The sequence below is a fragment of the Sinocyclocheilus anshuiensis genome, unplaced genomic scaffold (assembly GCF_001515605.1).
Source record: "Sinocyclocheilus anshuiensis isolate Anshui unplaced genomic scaffold, SAMN03320099.WGS_v1.1 scaffold478, whole genome shotgun sequence".
Lineage (NCBI taxonomy): Eukaryota > Metazoa > Chordata > Actinopteri > Cypriniformes > Cyprinidae > Sinocyclocheilus > Sinocyclocheilus anshuiensis.
In genome coordinates this window covers 1,231,531-1,239,455 of record NW_015542376.1, presented here as the reverse complement: position 1 = coordinate 1,239,455, position 7,925 = coordinate 1,231,531, and positions in this window count along the sequence as shown.

Genomic DNA, 7,925 nt, shown 5'->3' with positions numbered 1-7,925 from the left:
AGATTTTTCATTAAGACCCTAAAGAATCATATCAACTTGTGGAAAATGGGCATCCTATGACCCCTTTAAATACTTTGAAATATTCTAATAGAAGCTTATGGCTGAAATATACTACACTAAATAACTTACATTGCTTAACGAAATCTGAACTGAAATTAAAACACTATTGGCATCATACACTTGCCAACTTTTTAGATGGTTACAGTGGAAAAACGGGAGGTATCATACACTAAACGAATGAGGGTCACACACTATCAAACTTTCAAGTCGTTCTGAAAACAACAAACTCACTCAGTAACACACGCCTCATTTCTAAGAGACGCTTGGCAAATGAAAAACGTACAAATGACAAACGTTGTCAAAATGATCCCCATTCACACAGATCTGGGAAAATGACTTAAAGCGCTGTATTATGCATGCCAGGCCAGTAGTTGGCAATGTCACTTTATCAAGAAACACTATGCGAATATGTAATATGTATGCGCATGACGTCACCGTTTTCACACATTCGCGTTTTTTGTAGTTTACACTAAGATAATGGTATTATTTTTAAAAACTTGCACTTTGAAACCTGTTTTCAAAAGTTTGCGTTTTCAGGCCCCCAAAACACCCTTGTCATGTAAATGAATAGTGTTTTTGTTTTTAGTTGAAAATGGTGTGGTGAAAAATCCTTTATATTATAGTTTGTGCCCATTTACGTGATTTTCTGTAAAATTTGTCAACTCAAATTTGTAGACTGGCTCTGACATTCGGCAACAAGTGTCGACTCCTTAAGACTGTAAATCAGGGCAAAAATCAGTGCAGAATCTTGTGTATTTGCAACCTTTAGATAAATCAGTTTGATACACACACTCTGGAATACTTAATTCTGATGAGTTCAAACGCAACATTCAGCGGTTCGATATTCCTCATCATCCTAGCAGTATTACAACGCTCTCTCATTTTATACAAACACATCTGGTGAATATTGAATCACAGTTATCGGTTACAGTGAAAATGACCTCCTATGAGTTCAGTATTAATATTACTGTAATGCTGAATTGTTGCTAGTACAAATGTTTAGTATGTTGTTGTGGATTGCATTTTTTATTCGTTTCGTGGTAGTTAATCGCAAAATAGCGACTATTGTCAGCAGTCAGGTTATACTTGCATAATGTCTTTATAGATAAAGCTTTTAAGAGGCTTATTTTATGCATTTGAAACAAAAAGTTGATCCAAATACAAAGACTGATGTATTCACAATTTGTATCACGCAGAGATATTATTGTGCCAACATTTGCATCTTGCAATCACTTTGCATCACTGCTAAATAACAAGCTGCACAAAGCGTGTGTTTTATAACCTCCACTCCTTCTCCACCACACTCTTTCTTGTGGTCACGGGCGCATGGGATGGAGGGATCAGGGTGAGGAGGGGTAGAGGCTATGATTCATTTCCACGGGGCTTTCTTTCATGTGTCCACTGAGTGACGTTTAATAGAGCCTCAGGGGTCTGGTTGAAGCTGCTTCCATGGTGGAGTGTTTGAGGAGTCTGGCTTGCATTTTATCAGACTGAGGGGGCCCCGCACCCGAGAAAGAGGCTGACAACAGCACAAAAGAAGCTTGTTTTGAACCTCCTTGTCCTCGTGATCTTAGAAATCTTAGCTTTATTGTTCTTAATCAACATAGTTTTCACATATAAACACACAATTAACGGCTGCATGCTGTTATGGAGCCTATATGGACCCCTGTAGTTCAACTGGTAAAGAATGGCACACACATAATGATCAAATACACACCTTAAAGGCTCTTTAAGTTGAATGTATATAAAGAGAAATCTTGTGTGATAAGAGCGCTAGATTATTATTTGCTGACATGCAAAACAAATATGAACTAATACACACACTTATGCATTCACTAGGAGAGTCTTTTGTTGTTCATTAGAGGCTTCTGAATGGCATTCTTTCCTCAAAGGTTCATGATCCTGGTGGGATGTGAAGGTTCCAGCATTGTAATTTCTTCACAGGATTCCTTATTATTGAGAAGTCCCATGGGGTACAGAGGAAGAAAAGGGAGGCTTGTGGTTGTATGATCTTTTACCACTGTTAACTTTCTCTCTGTAAGCGTCATTAGTGATACCCACCTGATGCAAACCACTGAATCTTAAAGAGCTGCACTCCTAAAATATATAAATGCTTTAAACATTTGGCACTGAAACAAAGAACTTGTCTCAATCAGTAACACCCGTTTAACCCACCTATAACCGCAGACACAACTTCATTCTACTCTGTAATCAAATTTCACAATGCTGTGGGTGTTTTTGTTTCTTTTTTTGGAGATAAAATACTAATTTAGCAGCAAAACTACAACGAGTCACTGAGCCAGGCTATCTTTCTGCTTTGAACCTTGTCTAAGGGATAAATACTTAAATAAGCTCAAACTCTCTACGGATTTCACCCGAGGAAATCTACATTTAATGTACATAGACTAAGCAGAGAGAATTTATGCACTTTATCTCAGCATGCCTTAAGGGGTTTCACATTATATAGGGTAAGTTGTCACAATGGAACCTGTCAAACAGTATATTACAGCTTTTTTTCAGCCAAATGTAAACTGTAAATCTGAATCATATGCTACCGTTTAAAAGTTTGGGGGTCTGTATTTATTTATTTTTTTTAAAGAATTTTGAAGAAGATTTCAATTATTTGATAAAAAATATGGGAAAAACAGTAATATTGCAAAATATTATTACCCTTTAAAATAAGTGTTTTCTATTTGAATATATTTAAAAATGTAATTCATTCCTGTGATGGCAAAGATTAATTTTCAGAAGCCAATACTCCAGTCTTCAGTGTCATGATCCTTCAGAAATTATTCTAATATGCTGATTTGCTGCTCAAGAAACATTTATGTCAGTGTTGAAAACAGTTGTTCTGCTTAATATATATTTTTTTTTTGTAAACCTTGATATTTTATGTATTTATTTGGATTCTGATGAATAGAGAGTTCAATAGAACAACATTTATTTGAAATAGATTTTGTATCAAAGTAAACATATTTACTGTCACTTTTGATCAGTTTAATGAATTCTTGCTGAATAAAAGCAATTATTTCGTTCAAAATGTTACTCTTATACTGACCCTAAACTTTTGAGCAGCAGTGTAACTGCATAAATCATATTCCCATATGTTTAATATTTGCTTTAGTGTCATTTCAGGTCTTGTACGAACACACCATAATCACTTGTGGAGGAGAACCAACTGGAGAAGTTATGAATTCAAATCATGTGTTTTGTGATACATGAATCATTTGCAGGACACACCAGATCTCACATTAGACCTCTTCAAATCTGTCTTTTATCACAAAAACATGCATTTCCCTCCTGGCAAGATCCCAATGCTGTTTCAATTCATTCATTTGGACTCGATTTAACTATTTTTGGAGGAATAAAAAAAGGACTATTATTCATGGTAGGATGAAACAATAAGTGTTACCAGACACCTTGTAAAATGGAGTTCAAGTGTTGTATGTCAAAAGGCACATTTGTATTCCATTTACTCCTAAACATTACAGGCTTGGGTTACATTATGATCTAGTGGTTGATATTGAAAATGTCCTTGATATGTTTAAATGTTTATGACTTTGGGAATGCTGTGGGAGTGTGCATACAATGGCATGATTTGTATCATTAGACAGTCACTCTCTGAAATGGATCAATGTGGCTGGGTGTCAGTGATTATGTGATTCAGCCACAGCTTATTCCAGTGATGGGAAGCCTAAAGATCTCCTCCCTAATGACCCCTTGCAGATGCTGACTTTGATTTTTTGCAGGTGTGCAGATGAGAGAGAGAGAGGAGATGTTTTACGGCCAAAACATCAAGTAATGGCGTAAAAAGGAAAAAAGCTAATCTGAAAAGCATCTCTAGAGATTTTCCTGTTTGATTACTTTGATACACCCTGCCATAAATGTGCTTTGAATGTTCAGTAGCAGAGACTTTACAGCAAGGAGCCCTTAACTTACACCTCTTGGTATTACAGTTAAGCATACAAAAGGGCCGTCACAGCAAAGTGTGAGTAATCTGAGGTAAATATTAGGTGCTGTTAAGCTGGACGTACCTTTAGTAGATGTGGTAGTGTCTATTGACATGGTATATTGCGTTCACACTGAGCTGACAGTGCAAACAGAAGTGAATTCACTATCTGTCCTTCTGCTTTTTTCTGATCTCTCCAGCTCTGCACTCTAAAAAATGAAGGTTTTTATTTGCATCTATGCTTCTATGAAGAACTTTTAACATCCATGGAAACTTTCCATTGCACAAAAAAAGTTTCTTTATATTGTATACTTTTAAAAATGAAGTTTACAAAAGTGGGGTCCCACAGCGATGCCACAGAAGAACCATTTTTGGCTCCCCAATGAACCTTCTAGTGAACAATTTTTAAAAGAACCATTTTTTCTTAGTGTGAGAAGATCATTTAAAAAATCTAAAGAAACTCTTTCCACTCTAAAGTTCCTTATGTGCAGTGAATGTTAAAGGTTCTTCATGCAACCATCAATGCCAATACAGAACCTTTATTTTTAGTGTGTATGTTCTTCAGACAAAAAACAAGTACTTTTCAGAACTTTCCATTGAAAGGTTCTTTGGAGAACCCACAATAATCTTCTATGGCATTGCTGTGAAAACCTCCTTTTGAAACCTTTATTGTGCCTGGCCGAAAAACAAGATAAATAAAATGTGTTTTTGCCCCCTGCCCCCATCTACTGGGGGTTTACAAGTAACCCTCTTATTTGAGATGAGTCCGCCTCATTGTGGTTCTCCCCACTATAGTGAGGGGGATTGATGGTTTTAAAGGGGTGGTTGATTGCGATTTCACTTTTTTAATGTTAGTTAGTGTGTAATGTTGCTGTTTCAGCATAAACAATATCTGCAAAGTTACGAAGCTGAAAGTTCGATGCAAACGGAGATATCGTCTTTTAAAATTCTGTCAGTTTAAAAAAATGGCTGGTAGGGACAACAAGAAGTTACTTCCCACATAGCTATGAGAAGCGTTAAACATGGACGCGCGTGCAGTTGCTATACTGTATTAAAGCTTTAATCAGGATAAAACCGCGTTAAACATGGACGCGCGTGCAGTTGCTATACTGTATTAAAGCTTTAATCAGGATAAAACTGATTGGATGCTTATCCACAGGATGGTACTAAAATGTTTTAGAAGGATTGGACAGTTCATGTTTTATGTAAAACTGAACTTGACAGTGCTGAAGCCACGTCTTAAAAAAATAGATTAAAAGCCGTGCTTGCACAGGTTCTGCATGATCCTCTTCAATAATATCCTCTGCTTCTCAATCGGGCTCAAACTGATAAGCGATATGAACTACGCCATTGTTTACAACACAACTGGAGCACATGCCGCTGAGGTGAGGGGCGGGACGCTTAGACGCGCACTAGAGGCGGTTTAGCCAATCACAACACACTGGGCTAGCTAGCCAATCAGAGCCCATCGCCTATTTCTGAGGGTGGGGCTTCATAAAAGCAGGAAATGATCAACGCGTTTCTCAGAGAACGGACAGAGCGGTGTGGAATAAAAGTAAATTATGTGAAAAATAATAAGTTTAAAAAAAAAACCTAAGCATTAACACATGTTAGACTGCACCCCATAAACACAATCAAGCCTAGAAAAAAACCAGTGAACCACCCCTTTAAATGAAGTCTGGACAGTCTTCCTTTGTTTTCCAACAGCTATCGGAAGACATCATTGATTATACATGTGTCTCATTGGCTTTGTTGTGGTTGGTCCCTCTGGTGGTGTCAAAGGTTTAACAAACCTTGGTGTTTATTTTGAGAAAAGTGGCTAAACTCAAAAAAAGAGGAATAAAGATTTCAAAAGGGCAGTGATGCCATATAGAACCATTTGGTGAAAAGTTCTTAAAAAAACAATTTTTTCTTAATTTGAAGAACATATCTAAAGAAACTTTGTCAACTATTAAGAGCCTTTTAAGGTTCAAAAGTTATCCACTGAACCAAAGATGCTAATAAAGAACCTTTATATAGGTGAAATCCACTCACACAGGGAGTTGGTTGTTTGGATGCTTATCCACAGGATGGTACTAAAATGTTTTAGAAGGATTGGACAGTTCATGTTTTATGTAAAACAACTTGACAGTGCTGAAGCCACGTCTTAAAAAAATAGATGAATGCCTCTCATCGATTTGGAGATCGCTGAGGGTAAATACAGCTGCAGTAGGAGATCATAGGAAAAAACAATTTTGAGAATAAAAGTAACATCTAAGCTTCAAGCTCTCTGAATTGTCAGTGGTCCTATGTTGGTATACAGCAAACAAGCGCAAAGATAAAGAATGCTGTTCGAGTCAAAACGAGTTAGTCGAGTGCTGTCTAGGCATTAAAGACGCAATAAATCAGACCTACATTACTATTTATATGCACACACAGATTCCTTTTTTATTATTACATTTTATAAAATAATAGTAAATTCGTAAAAACTATGAAAAAAACAAAAACAAATGAAAGTATGAGAATTATGTAGTGACTGAAATGTTAAACAAATCAAAACCTTTATATCTGAGGTTCTTCAAAGTAATAATGTGAAAATTATCAACTTTACATAGGATAATACAAAGTTCCTAAGGTCAATACTTGGCACTGGCACATCAGATAAAGTTAAAAAAATATCATTATCCATTCATTTTACAGACATTTCTGTTAACGCTAAAACACAACACAATGCAGTGCAAAATTCAAAATACAAGTAAAACTATTTTTAAAAATCAATATGGAAAAAAAATTCCTTCATATTAGTACAGTACATTGTCCCTGTTTTTGCAGTTTTTTTTTTGAAGAGTGTGTAGATCTTGGATGTACTGTAAGACCTCTCCTCAAAACTACAACTTCCTTAGTTGACACCCCAGTCTGATGCTGTTCAGAAGAGATCAGCAAAGGCCCTTTAATTTACAGATGCTTCCCAAGCAGGCAATTTCCTCAACAATGGACTCAAAACGAATGACACCGTTCATGCACTTTAACCAGAGGCATCTGAGAAATGTGTCTTCTCATTGTCAGGTGCTTTTAGGTCAGGTGGATAAATCAAGCATGCCACTTGAGCGGTGCCAAATCCAGAACACAGCCTTTGTTTCAACCTCAAAAAAGTCAGTCTATATTTTACTCAGGAAAACCTTGCATTTTGCATCTCCAGTAGTGTTTCTCATCTGATACATTTAACCCTTATGTTCTGTTGAGACCGACTTTAAAGCTTTATGTTTTAATATTAGTAGTTTAAAAATGAACCTATTATAGTACACCCACAATTAAAAATTTGCTGAAAATTTACTGTCCCTCAGGCCATCCAGATTAGTTTGTTTCTTAATTGAAACAGATTTGGAGAAATTTAGTATTACATCACTTGCTAACCAGTGGATCCTCTGCAGTGAATGGGTGCCGTCAGAATGAGTTCAAAGAGCAGATAAAAAACTCACAATAATCCACAATTAATTCACACTCTAGTCCATTAATAAACATATTGTGAAGCAAAAAGCTGTGTGTTTGTAACGAACAAATTCATCATTAAGACTTGAAACTGTTGCTTTGTGGCTAAATACGAGTTCTCCGTTGCTTTCTCCAGTGAAAAAGTTGTCTCTTCTGAATCAGGAGAGAAATAAGCATGGAACAAGCACTATTTGCGTGCAAAAACATTCCAAAACAGTTCTAAACAAATATTTTGGAAGATTTTGATGTGAGAGGACAACAGGGGGTGGACTTTTTTTTTCTTTTTTTTTTTACTGGGGGAGATGTTATGTATTATGGACTCGTATTTTGGCCAGAAGCGGCAGTTTTAAATTAAAACACATTAATGATGGATTTGTTTATTTCAAACACACAGCTTTTCACTTCACAAGAAGCTAACGGATGTATTGAAGTCATGTTGTGGATTATT